Below are 12,155 nucleotides of genomic sequence, written 5' to 3' on the forward strand. Positions count from 1 at the left end.
AGAGATCACAAATCACTCATGCACCACAAGCCATGGTTTTTATCTTAACTGTAGCCAGGAAATGTAATCTCCATGCATGCAGAGGGGGTCGTGGTGACCTTAAATTGTGCCCTTCTCCCCACCTGATCCTTGGTGCTTTGCTCCTTTTACATGAATAATATGTATTATGGGTAATGCAGTAGACATGCATTGGGACCATTAGATAGCTTCCAATTTGCATTTTCTTTAGCCCTCTTCTTCTGGTATCTTGCACAGGGCACTGTGATAAGCACTGTTTTTAGCTGTCCACTGCACAGGCCTGTTTTCTGGGGTGCATCAACCGCTCTCCTTGTGACATATGATCTGGATCATCTACAGCTTGATCTGTGAGCGGCTAATGGTTGGTTGGTCAGTCTGTGTTATGAAGGCAGTCTAGGTGGCCTTCAGCTCTGTGAGGAGCGTCTGCACCAATCCTGCTTCTGTGGTTTGTGGCATTTCCTCTCTAACATGGAATCCATGTTGAGGGAGGTTAGGCTGCATATCTGTAGCAAAGAGTTCCTCAGGATCATTTGTAAGGAGCCATGGCAGCTGAAATAATCAATCAAAGTATGTGCTGTGATTCTGGGAATACCCTCCCAAAAATTGCTATTGTATCAAATTGCAGCTTATCCAGACTGAATCATCTTTACAGTTCTATATGAGCTCAGTTTCATGCAGAATAACTGACCGTTTCCTGAGAGTCCCTCAATCATATCTCCAGCCCCTTTGACAAGGATGGGGAACATGGCCCTTCGGGTGTTGCTGGTGGGAGTTGAGAGCCCCGCCAGATCTGAAGGCCACAGGCAAGCCGTGTCAGGAATACAATTCTGGGTAGGGAGGGAAGAAGGCATGGCTGCAATTCACCCATTCATTGGCCTTGTCCTGTAGCCACCCATATTTCAGATGTTTCTAACACATTGCTTTAGAAACCAACCAACCATCTTTTAACCAACTCAGCTTTTAAAAAAATATTTGGAATCAGAATAAGAAAATTAAGGTTGACCAATTGTATACACATGAACACACAAACTTATATATGGTTTCTGTAATTGAACCCATCATGTGAATTTTTAAAAGTTTCTTTTTACTTGTTATAGCAGTTGCACACTATTTTAATAGTAATAAACTGTATCTAAGATTGGAATTGCACAGAATATTCTCAGATTTTTTTAAAAGTAGGTGAATCTGAAATATTAAACAGAGCTTGAATATTCTGATAACTGCTGAAGTGTGTGCTTGGGGAACGCAAGTACCAGTTTTTCTTCTACCAAGGAATCTAACTTGCAGTAAATAGATTTACCACCTTTTTATGAAATGTTCAACATAATTTTACCAACAACGAAGATCAAATATAAAATCAGTATTTTAAATAACATGAGATCAAAACTTAAATCAAACTAAAACAAGGAATATGTCAGAGCAGCAATAGTATAATTGGCCAAAATACACCCTCACTTTAAAAACAAAAATTGTATCTCTGAGAATTTTGGGGGCAAACTGTGTTTTGTTTCCTAGAGTGCAATCCTATGCTTCAGTCTCACTGTGTGCTACAATGAGAGTAGCACGAATTGCAGTGCTGCCATGATTGTTTGTTTGTTTGTTTGTTGTTTTACCTGTCCTTTGCCAGCAGATCCCATGGCTGGTTACAACAATTTAAAAATCAATATTAAAAAATGCTAAAACATATTACAGTCACAGGAATAGGGTGAGTCCTGAATATACAAATATCAGGTGTCAAAGGCCAGGTGGAAGAGGTGTGTCTTCAGCATTTAGCAAAAGGTTCCTGGTGAAGGTGCAAGATGCACCTCTGTGGGAAGGGAGTCCCACAGTTCAGGGGCTGCCGCAGAAAATGGGCTGCAACTACAGCTCCATCTGCCCCAGCCAAGGCACCAGGTTGGGCAAGGCTAAGCTACGAGGAACTGCCTCTCTGGTGTGATTGATTTTTAACAGCATTTAATTGGAATAACTAAGAATGCTGGGGATGTTGTGACATATCGCTATCCTCCCTGGGCGCAAGAAATATAATGGTTTGGAAATCTTAATGAATACTCAAAGCAGCCCTGGGGCCACAGATGTCTGTGCTCCTTTAATGCGCTCCTTCGCATTAAAACAAACTGGCAGTCTTGCAATATTCTTCTGCCACTAGATGGCACGATAGTCCCTGGGTGATATTTATTTACCAAGAGTTGGATTGAGAGCCCGGAGCTGAGCTTTCACCTATGACAGAGTATTTTATAACATAAACCTGGCTCAATTCCAGATTTGCTTGTTGCATATTCTGTAATCAGATCTGCTACAGGCTTCTTCTAAAGGAAAGAGCACAGACCTGGTACATAAAAACACTTTGTGCCATGTAAAATGGAGCCACATTTGTTTTTACTGTTCAGCTGATGACTTATATTGACCCCTAATTATTCTGTGCAAATTCAGGCTTCTAGTATTGTGCAGCCTGACAATTCCAGCTGTTGCTGCTCCCGCTTCCTCCTCCTCCTCTTCTTCTTCTTCCTTAAAAAAGCTTCTTTGAATAAGCAAAATGCAGCACAATCCTGTGTCCAGAGAAGTAGGTCCTATTGAATTCATTGGGGCTTACTCCCAAGTAAGTTGGCTTCAGATTCCTCAGTGGTGAAGGACAGGTGCCTTTTCTGGCTGCTTTGGACTACAGCTCCCATCAGCTCAGCCAGCATGGCCAATGATCAGGCATGTAGGGAGTTGCCACCCAAGAATATCTGAAAGGCCCCACCCCTTGTCAGATCCTTATGGCTGAGAAGATAGGCTAGGTGTTGTAGGAAATCTCAAAAACCCATAAGGGGATTGAGTGAAATTCCCAAGTTAGACGGAACATCCTCAGGATCAGGAGGAAACAAAAGGGCCTGACTGAACATGCAATATTGCATCCCTAGATACTCCCAGTTGCAGAAATTGGACATGTCTTTGCTTGGAGTAGCCATTGACACTTGGCCAAATGAATGGACACCAGTTTGCATGTGCTGCGTGTAGATGCGCATTAAAAAATATTAGTAGGTTATATCCTACTAAGTCATAGTCACTAGACCCATTGATTTCAGTGATTCCAAGTACAGCTTAGTTGGGTATATGATATTACCTTGAGTATGACTGATGTGTTATGTCACTCTATAATTCTACATAGGAATACTATGCATCTCACTGTAGTGGGGAAGACTGTGGCCTGTGTGTTTGTGCTTAGTCTGCTGCCAAGGTGCTATCTGTTGATGGGCAACTTCAGCGCCCCTGCTCTTCCTTCTGTATCTTTCAACCAGACCTGGAATGCACGGCCATTCAAATAGGACACCTTTGTACAGAGAACTGCCACCTGTCCTCTGATAGCTCTGAAAACGGACAACTGTCTTCTGTAAAATAGGACACCTGAGCACCTGATAGTTGCTGTTGTTCTTCTGCTAATGAGTGAACGTGCTGCCATTTCTCTTTCATCCCAGCTTTTTCCACATTCTGCATAATCTTAATAGAATCCATTTCTTTGTATATTTAGGTTACTTCCTAAACAAACAATGCAAAATTAAGAGACAGTCTTTTTTATATATAAAAAGGCTGAGTATCCCCCCCCCCCCCCATGGCTGGGAGTGCTAGGATGGGAAGCATCGATGTAATCCATCTTATCTTAGACATACACCAGTGATGCATCAGAGGAGCACCTTACTTGATTTAGTTCTTAGGGGGAGAGAGATAGAGAGATAGAGAAAGAGGTTGCATTGGAAGTAAGCAAGGACACCACAGGGACTTGAACCCCGTCCTAGAAACCAGGAGTGCCAACCAACAGCACCTTTTGCTTTCTTTTCTTTTCTTTTTTGGCAATGCAACAGGTGAAAAGCAAAACCTGAGAGAAAACTCTGAATACAGAATGTTCTCTCAGGAAAAAGAAAACCCTTAAGAGTTATAAAGTTGCAGACAGAACACAACTGAGCAAGGGATATTCACCTAGATGTGTTTAAGTTACAGAGTGCCATTTTGACTGCCATCAATTTGCAGGGCAGGAGAGACTGGTTCCAGTCTTAAAACTCTGCCTTTATGCTCACCTTTTCGTTTGTCCCTCTGAAGTGTGAATTCATGGGCCTGGCAGTTCCTTCTGCTGGTCTGTGAAAAGCAATCTGGACTGATTAGTCTGTCCCCGGCCCATTCTCGCCAATTCCAGAGAAATGGAACACAGCTGTTCTTACTAACCTGACTTCTGCAGGAAGAGCTGGCTTCACCTGAGTGTGGTGGGCTCTTGGACAGAACTGTGAAGAGATCGAGCGAGGGGAAATTGAGAGGCCAGCCCAAAAGGATTGTACTGAAAAAAGATCACTGAATTGTGGAGTCTGAAGTTCACTTGCCATTAAGGTTCCTGAAGGCTTGCAAAATTCTATTTCTTGTGTCACTGAGATGCACCTGGAAGAGACTAGGGTCTTCAGCAGCCCTCCCCTCCAGACACAGGAGCAAAAACAGCCGGTTACCTAAAGCAGCACACTCAAGACGCAGGTGTCTCTCAATCCTGCACTGCAGATGTTCACTTGATGTATCAAGAGCTCTGACACTGCCTCTTACTTGTCAATGGAGCAGATCTGCTTCCGGCACAGGTAGCTCTGTGAGATCTGTAAAAAAAAGAGCTGGAACAAAACAAGGATGGCTGTCCCACCAAAAGATGTACCTTATTGTGTGGTGATGGCACAGGAAAGGGCCTCCCCTGCAGTGGTGTCCCGACAAGAGAAGTCCCTCCAGGTAGAAGCACGGAGAGCGACTGCATTAGGCTTTCGAATTCGTGGCTCTTCTGAAAAAGTGATTGAATAACCAACATTGCTCAATGCAAACTCTTTGTAATATTTAGTTTGCAGATTTGATGTATTATTCCATTTAGAGCCTACCTTTTCTCCAACAGGCTCAGGGTGCTTGAATGGTCCCCCTCACTGCGACCTGAAAGAATCTTTATACAAAGAGTTGCAGGCAGAACACAACAGAGATTTTCTCCTCAGCCAAGCATAAGATACTCACCTAGTTGACCTTCAGCCAGAAAACACACACCTGTATTGCTGCTATAATTACAATAGAGCATTTAGAGATCACTTTTTAGTTATTAGTGCCTATTGCCCCTCTGATAATTCAAAAGTTTTCTTATAGAAGCTACAATTGCAGTTGAAGGTAACAAGAGATTACAGGCAAATGAAGCAGTTTGCTACACCAGGTTTTTAAATATATTACCTTAGGAACAGAAGTACTGGCGAGGATCCAAATTTTAGTATTTGTCGGAAACCCAGCAACTATCAATCCTATCAGGCAGGTTTTCACCAAAAAGCCATTAATACAATTTTGGTCAAATTAAATTTTTAATAAAGTCTCAGCATTAATGGATCATGTTTCCTGCATTAAAGAGACATACATGTACCCCCGGCAAAGAAAATTGGGAGCTACATGCCTCCTTTATCTACAGGAGATAGGGGTACAGACCTCTATTCCAAAATGTTTCACAAATGTGGGTTGTTATTATTTTGTATGGGGCCACTCTCTGGTCATTAGTGGAACAATCAGCCACCCCCTTATGTACGAGTCAAAATGGCCAGAGCGTCAGGATTCATAAGATTTCAAATATTTTCTCACTCATTTCAGCCTTACCATTAGCAGGCAAAATTTTCTGCCCTTTATGTACAGGAAAAAATGGTCACGGCTCATCTTTCCTAATTATGAATATGTATGTTCTTAAACGTTTGCTGGACTTTTTTCGCTTAAAAATGGCCGACAAAATGGTGAAAACCTCTACTCACTCCAATGCCACCTCTACTGTTGCCATCAGTGGATCCACCCTCAAAATGCCTTATTTGCTTATTCACACTGAAATTAGAAAGGCCACGGTTACAGACAAAGGAAGCAGTTTGATGCATCAGGTTTTAAAATGGGTATTCTAAATGTATTACCTTAGGAACAGAATTACTAGCGAGGATCCAAAATGCTGGCATGTTTGGAACCTTCTGGATTTATCTGAAGGAACAAAAACTCAGCAATATTCTGGCGACCCTCTTCTGCAGTTGCCCAGTAACTACAGTTAGGTATAATACTCTCACCCTTGGTTGGTTGCTTTTTGCTGCTGCTCCTTGTGGCTTTCTCAGTTATTTCCCCCTTTTATGCTTCCCCCAGAATCAGTTCTTGATCCTAGTGGCTTCCGAACCTTTTCTGGTTCAATAGTTATTTCTCTTTCCGTGCCTTCATTCTTTTCTAACTTCACCAGTCTGAAGTGGCTCCTGGAATGCTTCTCAGTTGCCTTGATTCCCATCAGGGAAAAGGGTGGGAAATAATAATAATAATGATGATGATGATGATGATGATGATGATGCCTCTTCCTAGCTTCCCATGCCAAATGCCACCACTTTTAAGCCAGCTGCTCAAGAGGGTTTGTTATTCTACTCCTTGGAAGCCACATTAAAAATAAAATAAAGTTCTGCCCATTAGCGAAGGAACTTCTCTATAGTCCCCAAGAAGCTATCACAAAATGGCTGCAAAGTTTTTTTGTCAACAAGGCAACCTTGAAATCAGAAGGAACTATGTTGCCTTCTCCCCCTCTACTCACCTGTGTTAAAATCTTCCCAATCTTGGTTTTTCTCACTTCTGGAGCAAGTGGTTGCAGACTAGATCCAGGATCCAGGTGCTCTTGGAAGAAGCTGGTTTTCTGGTTCCATTTCAATCAGGGTTTAGGCCTGGTTTTGGCACAGAAACTGCCTTGGTCGCCCTGTACGATGACCTCTGTCAAGAGAGAGACAAGTGGCCCAGAATGCCTTCCATCAGCTTCGGCTGGTGGCCCAGCTACTCCCCTATCTGGACAGGGATAGCCTAACCACGGTTGTCTATGCTCTGGTGACCCTTTATTGGATTATTTTTGATTTGATTTTGTGGATTGATATTTTATGTGAACCGCCCTTAGACCTTCATTTATAGGGCAGTATAGAAAATAAATTGATGATGATGATGATGATGATGATGATAACTTCGGCAACAGAAACCCCAGCCTGTTCTTTTTATGAAATGGCTTTTCCAGTTACCTTTTAAAAGAAAAGCCTATTTTTCTGTATTTATTCTTCACTCTGCTTGAAGCAGACTTCATATTCACCTACTTGCCCTTTCTAGTGCTCCTTTTCACATCCAAAGGCTTGTTGGTCGAAAGGTAAATAAACTCATGTTCTTTCATTTGTCTTAGTTTTCCCTTGGCTTTTCTAGTCACCAGGTGTTTTTGTTTTTCTTGATTCTCTTCAAAATCTTCATCTTGGTATTTTTATGAGTTTTCAGTTTAAATTTTGCTTGGCTAAGCTTTCTTTTGGGGGCTTTCTCAAACTCCATCATCTGTCCACAATTTACTCTCCCTGTTTTATTAGGATTAATTCTTTGATGGCCTTCTATTTTCTTTCAGCTTCCTTTAACTTAAAATTTATTGCCTCTCCTAACACTTTTTAGGGAGCCACTAAATTAAGATTTGTTGTATCTCTTTTTAAAGTTGTAAATAATAATTCTTCCGTGCCGTACGATTCCTTTGTTTACTTAAAAAATAAATATTAACTATAGTTTTAAAAAGAAATCTAACCTAAGCTGGTTTTAGTTTCTATTTTATCCTATTCCCCCAGCCTCCCTCTCCTAATCCTTCGGCCCATTAGCTCCTTCAGTTCTGACCAGTGAGAGGGCTAAAACCAGTACTATAGCCAGGGACAGTCTCACTCACTAGAATCTGGCTCGCTCCTTCCACCACCTGTTGGTCATAAAGACACATAAAAAAGTCCCTCAGCCCATTAATACAGTGGATACAAATGTGTTTGTTTTCAACATGGGATCATTGCGCATGGGTAAGATATTAGTGCCCACCCCACTCCCTAATAACAAGGTTGCTGGGGTGCCAACCTGAATAAAATATTTGGGGGGGGGGGGGGAGATACTCCCTACATAATCAGTCACATGACCTGGCACACACACACCATTTGAATGGCAATACCTATAACTTTTTTGGGGGGGGGCAGTCTTCAGCGGCAGAGCTTCAAGATCCGGGGGGGGGGGGTGGAGAGCAGGCGGGGATGTGACTGGCACATCTCGGGGGCGTGGCATGCGTCCTAGGGGCATGGTGCGCCGCATGCGGGGGCGTGGCATCCAGCGCAGGGGGGGCCAGCCACGATGGCACCCCACGGGGATTGTGCCACTGGGGGCGGTGCGCTCCCCCCTACACCCCTGTTCTTCCACCAGTGCTAGTCCCTTCAAATATTTTATTGGGGAGGGGGCTTAAGAGGGGTTAGCTCCTAAGTTGGGATATGTGTCATTCCTGGATCAATGTCTTTGGTTACTTGGCTATGTGTAGCACCTTCTGTGCCTTTGAACGGCATTTTGCCCTTGTATCACACTGATCTGAGCATTAAAGATTTTGGTAGACGCTGCAACCTGAGTTCGAATTCTTCATTGAGTGGGAGACGGGAAATTCTCCTCCACAGCATCCTTTTCTGGAGATTCTCCTGACCCTTCCATAGCAAGCTTTTGGGGAGGGGTGTGTGGCTGTCTGTACTCTTCCCTTTCCCTATAACAAGATGTTCTTGTTCCTCCCATCATTTCTACCCGGTTGTAACTGAAAGTGGCAGCATGAGCAAACATCTCCTAAGGGATCGCAGGTAGAAAATTGTCTTCTAGCTTTTATTTTTTGGTTGCTTGGAAATACTCTGGAGAAGAGGGGACCTAGACACCTGTGGGAAGATGGGGACCTTCAGTCCTTGCAACCTACTGAAAAGAGTTGTTGAGATCATTAGGCCTGAGTTGTTCTGGTTTCTTTGAACAAAGAATTAACATCACTGACACTGGTGTTTTTATTGCTGACCTGCTCCCCAGGCTCCTTCCCAACCAATTGGAGACTGCACTGCTATGCCCGCCTTTGCTCCTCTCACTTCATGCCTCTCCAGGTCCTGGGGCAAAGGAGGCTGTCACAGCAGGAGGGGAAGACACCCTGGCTTCTTCACCAGCATGAGTCATCTCTGCCTCTTCGCCTCCATCCTCCCACTTTCCTGCTTCAGCTTCTGCTTCCAGACTTCTCTCTGCCACAGACTCTCCCTGCTCACTAAATCCTGTTACCTCTTCAGCGTCCGATACCATCTCCTCCCCATCTGTTCCCTCTTCTTCCTCTGACCACTCACTGTTGTCCCACCACCACCGCTCCCCGGGTTTTGATCCTTCTTCCTTTGGGGCTTCCTCAGATGGTGCTTCTCACAATTCCTCTGTGTCCAGCCAGTCCATGACACTAATCGTATGGCAATTTAATACAGAACTCTGAATTTCATTGCCAGTAATATTTGATGAAGACCTCAGTAAGTGGCATCATTAATGGTGCTTTTTCTTGTGTTGTAACAGTGTTCTGGAACGGTCTGTAATTTAGGTTAAACAGTAAAATGAGTAAGCCAAGATGGCCTCAGCTGCCGGCTGTGTATTAAAAAGCTTCTTTGATCGTCCTGTGATATCTGCTCAGCAAGTAACAGCTACTCTGTTGCACAAAAAATGCTTTTAGCAAGATAAGCTTATGAGAAATGTAATCAGCTAATGCAGGAAGTATTTATTTATTTATTTGTTCCTGCCAAGCACCACATGAATAGTCTATAAATGTGCAAAGGGAATGGAGCCTGATCCTATGCAGAAATTAGGATTCAGTGCCTTAGGGGTGCACACCTCACTCTGCATAAGAATAGGGTTACTGATGCGCAGGGTGACCTTGGGAGGAATCCTGTCCCTTTCCTGTGCTTTCCTTTTGCTTCAGACAGCAATGACAATGCAGAGCCTTAACGGCTGAGCAAACCACAGCCCTCTTTAGCTCTGTAACGTCTGTGTATTCTGTGGCACAATTTCCAGGTCACGGAAGTAAAAATGTGGACTTCCCTGGGATCTGCACCACCTCGTAAACCCAAATAGGTTAGCCATGGAGAGAAAACACGATGGTGCTTTCATTCCCCCCCACTCCTTACTTCAAGTCAGGCATAGGCAAACTCGGCCCTCCAGATGTTTTTTGGGACTACAACTCCCATCATCCCTAGCTAACAGGACCAGTGGTCAGGGATGATGGGAGTTGTAGTCCCAAAACAGCTGGAGGGCTGGGTTTGCCTGTGCCTGCTTCAAGTCTAGTGTAGGTAAGGAAGGAGCCCAAAGAATCCAATGCGGAAGCTGCCTTAGCAGATGGTAAGCAGAGACCGTGGTGTTATGCCACAATAGTAATCAGGAGAGCAAAAGCAAGGGGTACATGATTGCCTAAGATGGAAGATCCAAATGCTACAGACACACACACACAAACACACACACACACACACACACGCACACACAAAATTCCACAAAATAAATCCCCGCAGGAATGTGTGTGCTTTGATGGACTGGTCTGTTAATCTCTTAACTGCTCTGTTTGCTACCTTTGCACGTGTAAAATTGACTTGCTTCCTGGCAGGACCATGCCAGATAAACAACTGCAATATAATATACCAAACATATTTTCGTTGTCAAGGAGTCAGTTTAGACCTAGGTTCAAATCCCCACCCAGTAATGTGACACCCAAATATCAAATGTATTACTGTAGCATTCCTTGGCAGAATGGTAAGACAACACTCCCAAGCAGCAGGTCAGTGTAGCTCCTATGAAATTTGTAGGACTTAATTCTGCCCATTTATATGGCTTTTTTTTTTTGCGGGGGGAGGGGAGGACTCACTAGAAAAGTGGTTCTGAAGGGATGTGATGCATCACACTGGTGTGGCGGGAGAGGTGGCAAGTGTGGCAGGGAGATTCAAGGACAATCAATATGGTATTTTAGGAATAATTCATGTTCTTATGTAGCTGCATTGTTTTAAACTTTCTGTATGTCCCCATTATCATATTATAAAGTAGTTGTGTTCTATGTTATAAATCAAGCACTGCTAGGAGTTGTTTCTTTTTGTTTTCCAATGTATTTCTTATCAATAAAAAAATTGGTGTGGCGCAAGCAAGTTTTTATTCTGAAAGTGTTGCCCTGAGAAAAAAGCTTGAGAACCACTGCATTAGAGGAATTCATACAGCTGTTTAGCAAGCATGGTGTCAGGCAGCTTCCTAGATGATGAGCGCAATAGACATGGAAAGAGGATGCTGTTGGACCACATTTGTTTAAAGAATGGCAAGAGAGATTATTTCTGAAAACAAAGAGGCAGATCTTCAAGCCTGTTTCAGAAGGTCTTGCCCCCTCTTCTCCAGCGTTTGTGACCTGCGCATTCGTACCTGGCAGTAAGGAAAACAACTTTTTATATGAATTTTTGCTCTATTATCAATGTGTTCTGAGCCTCAGTGTCCTGCTTAAATTAAACCTTGTTTGACAGAGCACGAAGAAGTTGCACAAATCCTCATGGTCAGTGTTTGTATTCATAATACAATGTCACAAGCAGGCAAGATTGACAGATTAGAGAACTGGGCCAAAACCAACAAGATGAATTTTAACAGGGAGAAATGTAAAGTATTGCACTTGGGCAAAAAAAATGAGAGGCACAAATACAAGATGGGTGACACCTGGCTTGAGAGCAGTACATGTGAAAAGGATCTAGGAGTCTTGGTTGACCACAAACTTGACATGAGCCAACAGTGTGATGCGGCAGCTAAAAAAGCCAATGCAATTCTGGGCTGCATCAATAGGAGTATAGCATCTAGATCAAGGTGCCACTGTATTCTGCTCTGGTCAGACCTCACCTGGAGTACTGTGTCCAGTTCTGGGCACCACAGTTCAAGAAGGACACTGACAAACTGGAACGTGTCCAGAGGAGGGCAACCAAAATGGTCAAAGGCCTGGAAACGATGCCTTATGAGGAAGGGCTAAGGGAGCTGAGCATGTTTAGCCTGGAGAAGAGGAGGTTAAGGGGTGATATGATAGCCATGTTCAAATATATAAAAGGATGTCACATAGAGGAGGGAGAAAGGTTGTTTTCTGCTGCTCCAGAGAAGTGGACACGGAGCAATGGATCCAAACTACAAGAAAGAAGATTCCACCTAAACATTAGGAAGAACTTCCTGACAGTAAGAGCTGTTCGACAGTGGAATTTGCTGCCAAGGAGTGTGGTGGAGTCTCCTTCTTTGGAGGTCTTTAAGCAGAGGCTTGACAACCATATGTCAGGAGTGCTCTGATG

The 12,155-nt window shown here is 43.5% G+C and overlaps 2 long non-coding RNA genes across 7 annotated transcripts; one reads left to right on the top strand and one right to left on the bottom strand.

The window, feature by feature from the left end:
- Window positions 1–21: 21 nt before the first annotated feature.
- Window positions 22–7,985, bottom strand: LOC310671715. Of its 6 annotated transcripts, none has more exons than XR_014508097.1 (4): window positions 6,590–7,985; window positions 4,216–6,283; window positions 4,071–4,128; window positions 22–567 (listed from the first exon to the last, which is right to left on the bottom strand). It is a non-coding gene; the product is annotated as an uncharacterized lncRNA (long non-coding RNA). The 6 variants fall into 6 exon arrangements; XR_014508098.1 differs by lacking the exon at window positions 22–567 and adding an exon at window positions 1,085–3,534; XR_014508099.1 differs by lacking the exon at window positions 22–567 and adding an exon at window positions 1,085–3,705.
- On the top strand, window positions 5,460–10,990 carry LOC310671852. Its single transcript, XR_014508260.1, has 2 exons — window positions 5,460–8,020; window positions 8,070–10,990. It is a non-coding gene; the product is annotated as an uncharacterized lncRNA (long non-coding RNA).
- Window positions 10,991–12,155: the final 1,165 nt, after the last annotated feature.

Source organism: Podarcis tiliguerta (assembly GCF_965153285.1).
Source record: "Podarcis tiliguerta genome assembly, chromosome: 2".
Lineage (NCBI taxonomy): Eukaryota > Metazoa > Chordata > Lepidosauria > Squamata > Lacertidae > Podarcis > Podarcis tiliguerta.